At 54.1% G+C, this 11,368-nt stretch overlaps 1 protein-coding gene across 8 annotated transcripts in view; it reads left to right on the top strand.

The window, feature by feature from the left end:
• PSD2 (pleckstrin and Sec7 domain containing 2) overlaps positions 1-11,368 on the top strand; it is a 54,664-nt gene that overhangs the window by 7,284 nt on the left and 36,012 nt on the right. Inside the window, exon 2 of one of the 8 annotated variants that reach the window (XM_070517295.1) lies at positions 11,246-11,322. The exons of 5 other annotated variants lie outside the window; for them this stretch is intronic. The gene's annotated coding sequence lies outside the window, so the exon portion shown is untranslated. Of the gene's footprint in view, positions 1-460; positions 705-11,245; positions 11,323-11,368 lie in introns of those variants that run through there. 2 more of the 8 variants (XM_070517296.1, XM_044780812.2) reach the window with 2 other exon arrangements.

Here is an 11,368-nt window from a genome sequence, read left to right as displayed (position 1 = left end):
GCCTCAGGCCAGCCTGCCGGGGGCGGGGGGGGGGGGCGGGTCAGGACTGGCCAGCCCAATTGTCTCCTGGGTTCTGCCTCCCGATCTCCCCTTTTTGTATAATCTGAGGGTATATCTGTGTGTTGAGGGGGTGCCAGTGGGAGCTTGGTGGCAGAGGACCTGGGGTGTTGGATGCGCGGGCCTGCCGGCAGCCACCTTTATCACGGAGCAGCTTTGAGGATTTATTTCTGTTTCCAGTTTCCCAACTTTGACAGCTTGGCTTGGCGGCCAGGCCTCACAGGCTGGCTCTCAGCTCTGCCGCTAGAGCAGGGGCTTCCATGGGGGCGTGGCAGGCAGCAGGCAAGGCCGAGGAGGCACATAATGGCTGTGGCAGCCGCAGGGTGAGGGAGGGGTCCTTGGAGCCCACTGCTGGGGTTGGGGTAGGGCAGGGAGTCCAGATGTGGGAACCCCCTGCCTGACTAGCCCCCTCCTAGGAGGAGGTATATTGACTCCTGCTGTCCCCAGAGGATCTGAGGGTTCCCTGAGTCAGAACTGGGGGCATTGTCTCTGCACAGGCCCAGGGGGCCACTGCCTCAGCCCATCCTTTCCTCTTGGGGCCGTCTTGGGGGGGCCCTGGAAGAGAACTGGGGGCAGAAGCACCAGCCACAATGAAAGTGGATTTGAGATTCCTGGCAGGCTCAGGATAAGCCAGGCTGAGCTTGATGGTGAGTGAATGGGGAGCAGGGAGAGGGCGCAGGGTTTGGCCAGGGCAGATGGTCAGCCTGGGTCTGGGGAGAGACATCTGGACTTTCTTGGGTTCCCCAGCTCCTTCTTCTAGACCCTGGAAATAAGAGCTGCTCAATGGAGAGTACTCAGGCAGCTTGAAGGAGAGTGGGTGAGGGGCATTGGGACCACCTCCAAGCACAACCCCTGGCCGTGGGCAGTTACAGTCATTCTTCTACCCTCTCCTTTGGGGGGTTAGGAACCCTGCTTCCCAGGGAAGCCGCAAGTTCTGTGACCTGTGATCTCTGAATCAGTAAAATGGGCCAGCTGCCCTCCCCTCCCCACCTCACATCTCTGGAGGAAAGACCTGCCCTGCCAAGAGCCCCTTTCCCCCAGATGTGGTGAGGGGCAGTGGCTTCTGAACAGGGATACTGCGAAATTTGGTCCTTGGGGAAACATGGCAGGTCCCCAGGTTGTGGCCTGAACCAGAAGGTTCCCACACCCACTCAGAGGGTGAGTAGGTGGGTGGTGGTCCAGCTAAAGGTAGAAGGATGACTGGAATGTCCTTGGAAGGCCTCCCCTGCTGGTGTCTCTTACGGGGCTGAAGCCTCAATGCTTGAGTGACTTGTCCCTTACAGCTCAGGAGTGCCCTGGGCCAAGCTGAGAGGTTTCCCTCCTTCTGCTCGTGCTGGTCTGAGCTGTGGGGCATGCACCCCCCAAGATGGCCTGATTCTAAGTGTTTCCTGAAGGGAAGGAGCAAAGCTAACTGGAACGAAGAACAGGACTGAGAGAGGGATTGGGGGACATTACCTTGCCCAGCTTCCATATATAGAGTACTAAGTACCACTAAGATAAGTACTCACATACACGCAACAGCCTTTAGAGTGAGGTGCTCCTATTATTCCCATTTTGTGGAGGAGGATATTAAGGCTCAGGAGAAGCTGCTTGTTCAAAGTCACCTTGTTAGTAAGTGGCAGAATCAGGATTTGCACCTAGGCACAACTGTCTGAAACTTGGACCTGTGTCCTAATCTCGTTCTCTTCTTCCTTGGAGATACAAGTGAAGAGGGAGGTGGGACTGAGTGCCTTTCCATCCAGAGCAAGGGGGTGACATTGGGGAAACTGAGGCACTAAGCTGGGGTCTTCTAGAGGGGCGGGATCAAGGCATTCCCATTCAGGATGTTGGCTTGCAGGAGAATGACACTGCCTCTCGCGACAGATGATGCTCTAGACATCCTTTGCCAGATGGTCTTTTCCAGGAAAATCTGTTTTGAGTGGCGTCTTATGTCTGGGGCTCCATATTTAGCCTGGCTCCTCATATGGGAGGATACACTTAGGCTGTCGCCCCTTGAGGGGTGTTTGGGGGGAGGGGTGGGCCTGGGCCAGACCTAGCTCCTTGCCATAGCACAGGCAGAGGTAGGGTGGGGCCCATGTTCCTGCCAGCCCTGCCCATTTGAGGGCTGCCCTGCTGGTCTCCCTGGGACCTGGCTGTTTCTTGCAGAGCCCTTGTCCTCCTAAGTGGGTTTGCTCACAGGTAAGTCTGCTTCCTTGGGGTCTGACCCTCTTTAGGTGATGAGCCACTCCAGGGCTGTGTCTGCCTGGCCCCGCATCCGTGACCCTGGACACTCCAGTGTCCAGCCCAGGACAGGCCCACAGCCCAGCTTGTGGGCTGCTGCAGTGAAGGACTGCCCCCTTCTCCTGTTCCCCCTCCTCCTCTGCCCCTCCTCTTCTGCCCCCTCCTCCTCTGCCCCCTCCTCCTCTGCCCCCTCCACCTCTGCCCCCTCCTCCTCTGCCCCCTTCTCCTCTGCCCCCTCCACCTCTGCCCCCTCCTCCTCTGCCTCCTCCTCCTCTGCCCCCTCCTCCTCTGCCCCCTCCTCTTCTGCCCCCTCCTCCTCTGCCCCCTCCTCTTCTGCCCCCTCCTCCTCTGCCCCCTCCTCCTCTGCCCCCTCCACCTCTGCCCCCTCCTCCTCTGCCCCCTCCACCTCTGCCCCCTCCTCCTCTGCCCCCTCCTCCTCTGCCCCCTCCTCCTCTGCCCCCTCCACCTCTGCCCCCTCCACCTCTGCCTCCTCCTCCTCTTTCCCCTCCACCTCTGCCTCCTCCTCCTCTTTCCCCTTCTCCTCTGCCCCCTCCTCCTCTGCCCCCTCCTCCTCTGCCCCCTCCTCCTCTGCCCCCTGCTCCGTCAAGCCTGGCCCTGAGTTCCCCTCTTTGGAGTGTCTCCCTCCACTCCCTTCCTTCCCCCCTAACTTTTTGTTTTGTCAAACCTGGAAGTACAATGAACACTCACCTATATACCCTTCACCTACAGAGCTAGATTTGCCAGTTGTTGACATTTAGCCCACATTTGTCTCTCTCTCTCTCTGGACCTTTTGAAAGTAAGTTGCAGACATCATAACACTTTGCCTCTAAATACTTCAGCATGAATTTCCTGAGACAAGGACATTTTTCTACGTAATGACTATACCATTATCATACCCAAGAAATTTAATGATATAATTTAACCTAATATGTAATCCATATTCAAATTTCTCTTGCTGTCCCTGAATGTCCTTTATAGCTGTTTAAAAAAATTCTTTTGATCAAAGATCACACATTGCATTTAGTTATGTCTCTTTAGTCTCCTTTAATCTGGAATAATCCCTCTGCTTTTTTTCTTTTTAAGTCTTTTGTTACATTGTCATTTTAAAGAGCCTTGGTCAGTTCTCTTGTAGAATGTCCCACATTCTGGATCTGCCTTATTGCTTCCTCATGAGTAGATTCAGGTTAAACATTTTTTGGCAAGAATATCCCATAGGTGATGTTGTGTACTTCCCACTGCATCCTGTCAGGAAGCACATGTCATCAGCTTGTCCTATAACAGGTGGTGCTAAGTTAGGTCACTTGGCTAAGGAGCCCCTTTGTTTCACTCCTGTTCCTTTCTCTTCCCTACCTCCAGAAGCTTCATCCACCTGGTCATCCACGCACCAGGTCAGCAAACCTGACTGAACTGCTACTTCACACCATCCTCACATTGACAGGGCCTTCAAGGAGTTCACAACCTCGGGGTGGGGGGTGGGGTGAGCCACAATTCAGAGCAGGTGCTGTCAGAGTTGGGGAGAGGCCCAGAGAAAGTAGTGAGAGGTACAAGGGGGGAGAGGGGATTAAGGCAGGAAGAAAGAGGGTGGGGCCCAGATCACAGCTGGCTTGGAATGTGGCCAAGGGCACTGGGAGCCACTGAAGAGTTTTAGAGAGGGGAGTGATGAGGGAGATGTGAGTGCACAGAAGGGCTCTCTGAGGAGGATGGAGTGGGATTGGCAGGGCCAGCAGGGTGGAAAAAAGACTAGTCAGGAGGCCATGATGTAGTCCAACACAAGAAGTGTGGCACTGGATTCGGGCTGCTGCGTATGGTGCACAGAGGGAATGGAGTTGGTGGCATGGTAGCCCTGCTTGGACTGGGGTGTGGCAGGTGGGGGTGGAAAGAAGGGGATGGAGTAAGGATAAATTTAGGAGGCAGAATGGATGGGCACTGGTGTCTAAGTAGAGATGGGGAAGCTGTGGTGTGATGGCTTGGGAAGGGGATGGAGAATGCAGTTTTGAGCGTGTAAAGTCGGAGGTACTTTCCAGGTCAGAGGAACAGTTGTGTGGGAAGCTCGTTTGTTCAGGTCTTGGTGGCTACCTGTGGCCCCCCTCTGAGAAGCTCATTTTGGGATGTGGGCAGAGGGAAGGCCAAATAACCCACAGCAGGGAACCATGGTGGGCTTTCAGGCACCAGCAGGGAAGGGACTTTGAGCAGGGGCCAGGGGCTGGCTCAGAGGCAGCTGCCACTGTAAAAGTCAGGATAATGCCTCCCTTGCAGACCCCCCATCTCCCTTATCTCATTTTGCTTCTTTATACCTGCTTGGCAAAACCCCAATCCTGGTTAAATTCAAGGCCCAGCCTGCTTTGCATCAGACCTGTGCAGCTGAATGGGGCTGAGAAAAATTACTACCCCGACTGGGCTCACTCTAAGTTCAAAACCGTGAACTTCAGGTGGGTCCTTAGTGCTGTCCTGCAGTCCCACCACAGGTGCGAGTCCATCCCCCTCCGCTTACCTGATGACTGTTTCACACTTTCTCTTCTACCCTCATCCCTAGTCCCTCTTCCCAATCTTCCCTCAAAGCTGATGACATTGCTTCCTATGTCTTTGAGAAAATATAAGCAAACAGAACTTCTTCAGACTCCCAGTGCTACATTCACCTATCTACCAGCAGCTGCACCCACTGCTCTGCCTGCCTCCTGTCACTGTGCGTGAAGGGTTCCTGCTCCTGGTTAAGGCCACCCCTCTACTTGTGCACTAGATCCTTGTCCTCTCATGCCTGCTTGAGGACATTGCTCCAAGCAAGTGCACCCTCCTACATTATAGGTTCTCCCTCTACTGTCTCATTCCATCAGCAGTTATCTTGCGGTTGTTTCTCCTATCTTAAAAGATGGCTCTCTTGTCTTCTCCAGCCAGCTACCACTGCATCTCTCTGCTCCCCTTTGCAGCAAAACTCCCCAGAAGGCTTGTCTAGACTCATTGTCTCCATGTTCTCACCTCCCACTCTCTCTTGATTCCACTCTGGTTGGGCTCTCACCCTCTTCCACTCCACTGACTGCTCTTCTCAAGGCCACCAATGATCTCTGTGTTGCCACACCCAGTGGCCAATTCTCAGTCCTCATCTGTAGCATGTGACATTTTCAATCTCTCCCCCTTCCTTGACCTCTAGGACATCTATTCTCCTGTTTTCCTCCAAGCTTGTGGGTTGCTCTTTCTCGGCCTCCTTCCTGCCTCCCCGCCCCAATATTGGAGTGCCCCAGGACTCAGCCCTGGCATGGCTGCTTTTCCTCCTCTGCGTTCACTCCTGTGCTGATCTCACCTAGTCCTGCGGCTTTAAGTACCACCTACATGCTGCCAGCTCCCAAATTTATATCCCAAATTCTGACCTCTCTCCTGACCTCCAGTGGCCTATTCAGCATCTCAACTGTCACATCTACTAGACACCTCAAGCTCAGCTTGTCCAAAGCTGAGCTCCCAATCTTCTTCCCCAAACCTGCTCCTCCCAGTCTTTCCATCTCAGGACTGGCGACTCCATCCTTCTAGGGGCTCAGGGCCCAAATGCTGGTGTCATTCCCGACTCCTCTCTTTCTCTTCCACCTCATGTACTGTCCATCAAGGGATGAGGCTTTTACCAGTGACCAGATCTCCCATCAGTGGGCTATGGTTGAATCAGAGGGACAGTTTCAAAGATAGCGACAGAGAGGTAGAATGGCCCAGTACAGTCCCTTTCATAACTGCTCGTTTTGCATCACATGCTGCTCACCCTCATCCAGCCCCAAGGAGACCACAACCTTTGTCAGACACTGTGCCGAAGTCCTAAAGCAGAGACAGGAGATGACAGAGGAAAGGGAGGGAAGGAGGAGAAGGGGGAACTCAGTAAGGGAGGGGTTAAGTAGAGCTACATAACAAGAGGTTGGGGTGGGGTGGGGAGGAAGGTCACAGGGGAGGAGGTAGAGAGAGAGAGGGGTTTTCTTGGAGTGTAATGGACAGAGAATGTGGGGCTCTAGACACTATGGGGTAAGTGAAAACTGGGCAGAGAGAAGGGAGGATGAAATTTCTTGGTTCATTATTCCTGGCTGTTGAACGAGACTGAGGGCAGGCTCTTCAGAAATCAAGCCCTCCAATCTGCTCCCACCCCAGCATTTTAGACAAGATAGGGCTGGTTGGGAGGACTTGTACTTGGTCAGTCCATTGTAGCTCTTGCGGTTCAGCTCTCAATCCGCAGGCTCATGGGTCAAACGTGGTTCAAGCATCAGAATGAGTCCCAGGTGCCGGCTGAAGCTCCAGGAAGACAGAGCAGCAGCCAGTCACTTAAGCAGAATATCCTAGTCCTTTGTGGTCCCAGATAACTGAAGACTCACCCTGTAGGGAAGTCAGCTAGGGGTAGAGTCACCAGCTGTCAGCGTGATTTGGGATTTGACAATGGACATTGTGAATTTCATCAGTGTGGAGGGCTCTCCAAACCAGCTTGCAGATGTATGCAAATGATAAGCAAATGAGGGTGCCAAGTGACTCGGGGGTGGAGAGAGAAGCAAGCTGGGAGATGTCAAGGAATGACCTTTGCAGACCTGCACCCAGGGGCCCCTGAAAATCCCAGCAGGCTTTGGGGCACATGCAGATAAGATGCAAATGTAAACCCAGCCCTGGGGACCACAGCCTGCCTGACCATGAGAAAGAGGAAGCCTTCCAGACCCCCGTCACCCAAGGCAAAGCTGGTTCCCCACAGGCCAAACCGAGAGGAGGAAAGCAGGGTGATGCTGAGCCTCCTTAATAACCCCAGATTGGCACCACCTAAAAGGGATGAGCACCTTTTAAGAGAGGCCCAGGTTCCTGGCCCTCTTCCTCACCTGGTGTGGGTCTTGTGCCTTGAGAAGGAAAGTTAGGAGGGAGGCTGGCCTAGGGTAGGAGTGTTGGTGGGGCCAGGACTGTAGGGTCCTCACCTGCCTCAGGAAAGGGTGGTGCGCCCTCTCTGGCCCACCCTTCTGGCCCCCACAGGAGCCTTTCTCCTGTCTCCACCCTCAGGCTGGGCCTCTGAAGCCCCTGCCTCAGAACTTGCTCTAACAGCCTGCCGAGGACAAATGTCTACTGGGGCCCACTGAGTGTCCTGTGCATTCTACCCACAGCGTGGGCAGTCAGCTTATTCCCCTGCAGACTCCAGAGAAGGTTCTGGGAAGCAGTAGCCACCATCTTTCCCTGAGCACTTGTGTTCGGCTCTGAGCTAAGCATCATGCTCACGCCATCTCTTTTGTCCTTGCTGCATCCCTGTGAGGCAGGTGCTGTTAGCACCCCCCATTTTATAGTGGAGGACACAGAGGCTCAGAGAGGTGGGCAACTTTCCTGAAGTCACACAGCTTGTGGGTAGCAGAGCTTGGATTTGAAGCCAGGTCTTTCTGACTGCACAGTGAGGGTGTTGACCCTCTGTCTTGGTCTGTCCCAGTCTGAGGCACTTGTTGCTGCACAAGGTGGTCTAAGCTGGGAAGACTAAGTGGATTGGGAGGGATTAGGGTCACTTTGGGGAGTGGAGGTAGGGAAGTGCCCAAGGCTCCTGGGTGGGCATCCCCTCCATGTTATCCTGGGCACCTCCCTGCCCAGGGCAGTTGGCACATTAAGGAGGTGCATACCCAGGCTGACCTGTACCTAGGGAAGGTGCCTAGAGCTCCCTGATGACAGGAAAGTCCTGACCTCCAGACTCCTTAGCTGGCAGAGGCTGGCCCGGAGAATGGTGAGTTGTGTGATCCAGGGACCCATTGAGGGGTCTTCCTGTCAACTCCTTGCTGCCCATGCTGTTAGTTACCTGGCAGGTTCCTGTGGATCCTGGGGTGCACAGGGCTGGGCCAGCCTGGGCCCCGTGAATGGTGTGGGGCACAGCTGGCCAAGGTCTGTTCTGAGCAGTTACTACACACTAGCCCTATTCATTGATCATCTTGTTTAACTGTCCATGTGTGTGCACTTATGTGTTTGTGTGAAGATCCCAGTGCCTACTGTTTGCCAGGCACTGTGCTAGGATCTTGGGGAGACAGCAGTGAACGTGACATAGCCCCCACTCTCACTGAACTTACATCTTAGTGAGGGAAATGGGCAGGAAACAAATAGAAAAGAAAGTTTCAGTTTTGCAAAGTGATGCTTAGCAGATATGATGCTCTGTGGAGGACTGTGAGTGAGTGCCAGGGGGTCAGAGAGGGCCTTTCTGAGGAGGCAGCATTGGAGTTGAGCCCTGAGTGACAGAAGAGGCAGTCATTTAAAGACCTAGGAAAAGCGCATTCTAGGCCAAGGGTACAGCTGGTGCAAAGGCCCTGAGGTGGGAATGAGCTCAGGGAGCAGAAAGAAGGCCAGTGTGGCTGGTGGGGTGGGGGATGGGGAGAGGGCAGTGAATCAGCTCAGGCAGGGCCTTTTTAGGCCATGCTGAGGAGGTTGAATTCTAACTGAAGGGCGATGGGAGCTATTGGGGGGTTATGAGTGAGGGAGGGATATGATGTAATTTGTGTTTTCACAGCTCACTCCAGCTGCCATGGAGAGAGTGGGGAGAGGGACAGGGTTGTCTCAAGAGCAGCTGAGACCCAGCAAGTGTTTGGCTTGGCATTCGGCCCTGGCCCAGCCTGGGTTCCACTATCTTCATGGGCCCTGTCTTGGTACTGAAGAAGAGGCTGCTGAGCCCAAGGTCATCTCAAGGGCAGTGGGTAGCAGGAGCCCCTGCCCAGAGTAGGGTCTAGTTCAGACCAAGAGAGGATGCAGGGGATCTAGCCATGGCCAGCATGTCATTTGTAGGCGTATCCTTGGGATAGGGGCCCTGTGGTCCAGCTGTACCCCTCCCTACCTCTTGCCAGCAGGACTAGAGGTGGGCAGGATCACTGGTTTGGATAGACTCTCCTGGTTGAGGATTTGAGCCCTTGATCTTGTGGGAGGGTCTGATGGTGGGCCTTGGAAACTGGGGGCTCATCCTCACCTCCAGCCCATCCAGGTGCAGAGGGAGGCTACTCCTGAGTTCTAGAGGCAGCTACTCACTGTGTGACCTCAGGCAAAGCCTTTCCTGGGTCTGTGCCTCCCTCTCCCCATTTGTCAAAGGTGATAGTGAGAAGAGTGGATCATAGCTGCCTTCTCCTTGACCTCTGTAGTGTTTGTTCTTCCTTGGATCTCAGCTCTCTCAGCTTCATGACCTTAAGTTCTCCCACCAGCCATGGAGAAGGAGAGCAGAGGCGCTGCCCCCATTCTGCAGATGAGTTCACAAAGGCCAAAGGGGACAACAAGGAGACTCAGGGAACATGGTGATTCAGAGTGAGGACTTGGGGCATTGTTTCACACCTCTGCCCTCAAGATCCCCTTTATGCACCCCTCCCTTGGGCTCAGCAAGAGTGGGGGTTCCTGGCTCAGCTATTTCTGGGCTCAGCTGGCCCTCAGCCCAGGCAGGGACTCTGGGCCCCCCGCCCAGAGTAGAGATCAATGCTATCCCTTGTCTGCCCACCTCCAGAAGCCAAGGACACGGCCCAGTGCCCAGTGTTGGCAGAACCTCTGTCCTGCTCCCTGCTGCAGGAGGACATGGCAGGGCAGGTAGGGCTTAAGCCAGCCTGAGGCAGCTGCTGGACATTGGGGAGTAGTGTAGGGACCTCCCAAGAGGTCCTTGATTTGTCCTTAACCCTGGCTTTGGGGCTGGTGTAGACTGACCATCGGGTGAAGCTTCTCGTGCTCTCAAATCTCAGGCTTCACTGGAAGCTCGGGCACAGCCCTGACCAAAGGGGAGGCACCCCACCCTGCCAGGCTCAGCCTCCATGCATGGGTGTGGGAGCTGGAGGCACCTTGTTAGAACTGGGTTGAAGCTCTGTGCCCCAAATCTAATGCTTGTCCAGGCCCCAGGCTCGAAAGCAGGCCAGAGAACTAGAACTCAGGCAGCAGGCCAAAAGGCCCCACTCTCCCTCATTTCTCCTTTCTAAATGCTCCCCCCCCCCCCCAGGAGTCTCAGTTGAGGAGATGACCTCCTGTTCTCCCTCCTCTGAGTACACAACTGGAGGGAACAGATTGAAATAGCAACTGTAGCAGCAGGGATTTAGGGCAGACCAAAAAGAATCCCTCACTCAGTGCCAAGCCCCTTGAGATTCCTGGTGTCCTAGGAACAGGGCCCAGATATTCTAGAGCCTGGTTCTTTGGATTTTTAAAAAATCTGTTGAAGTAGGTTTTTTTTTTAAAGATTGGCACCTGAGCTAACAACTGTTGCCAATTTTTTTTCCTTCTCCCCAAAGCCCCCCAATATGTAGTTGCACATTTTAGTTGTGGGTCCTTCTAGTTGTGGCATGTGGGACACTGCCTCAGCGTGCCCTGACGAGCAGTGCCATGTCTGTGCCCAGGATCTGAACTGGTGAAACCCTGGGCCGCCAAAGTGGAGTGCATGAACTTAACCACTTGGCCATGGGGCCATCCCCAGGGTTTTTTTTTTTTTTTTAAAGATTTTATTTTTCTCCTTTTTCTCCCCAAAGCCCCCCGGTACATAGTTGTATATTTCATTGTGGGTCCTTCTAGTTGTGGCATGTGGGACGCTGCCTCAGCGTGGTCTGATGAGCAGTGCCATGTCCGCGCCCAGGATTCGAACCAACGAAACACTGGGCCGCCTGCAGCGGAGCGCGCGAACTTAACCACTCGGCCACGGGGCCAGCCCCCAAGGTTTTGTTTTTTTAAAGTAAAATCTTATGCTCATGCAGTCTTCAAAGTTCTAGGAAGTGATGCTCTGGGGAGGGAGGGAGGAGAGGGGGAGGACTGGGGCCCCAGATCTCTATTTTGCCCTCTTTTCTTCCTCTCCATGTTTGAAAACCAAGGGTTAAATGGATCTTAAGTAGTCCCTTGGTGGCAGAGCTCCCCTCAAGGGCCCAGAAGCTCCCAGAGTAGATTCACCTTCCTCTCCAGGCTCATCTTCTTTAAATGGGAAATTCCTCCTGGAGTCTAACTCAGTGTTTCCCAAACTTGCCTTGTTATAAGAATAATGGATTGCTATATCTGTTCCTTGTAGATTCTGGTTCAGGAGAACTGAAGCGGGGCCTCATAATCTGTATTCTAACAAGTCCCTCAGGTGACACTCATGACTAGGCAAGTATAGGCAGCATGGTCTCACTTAAATCCCTGTTGCTGTACC

The sequence above is a fragment of the Equus asinus genome, chromosome 9, assembly GCF_041296235.1.
Source record: "Equus asinus isolate D_3611 breed Donkey chromosome 9, EquAss-T2T_v2, whole genome shotgun sequence".
In the NCBI taxonomy this organism is placed as follows: domain Eukaryota; kingdom Metazoa; phylum Chordata; class Mammalia; order Perissodactyla; family Equidae; genus Equus; species Equus asinus.
This window is presented reverse-complemented; position numbering and strand designations above follow the sequence as displayed.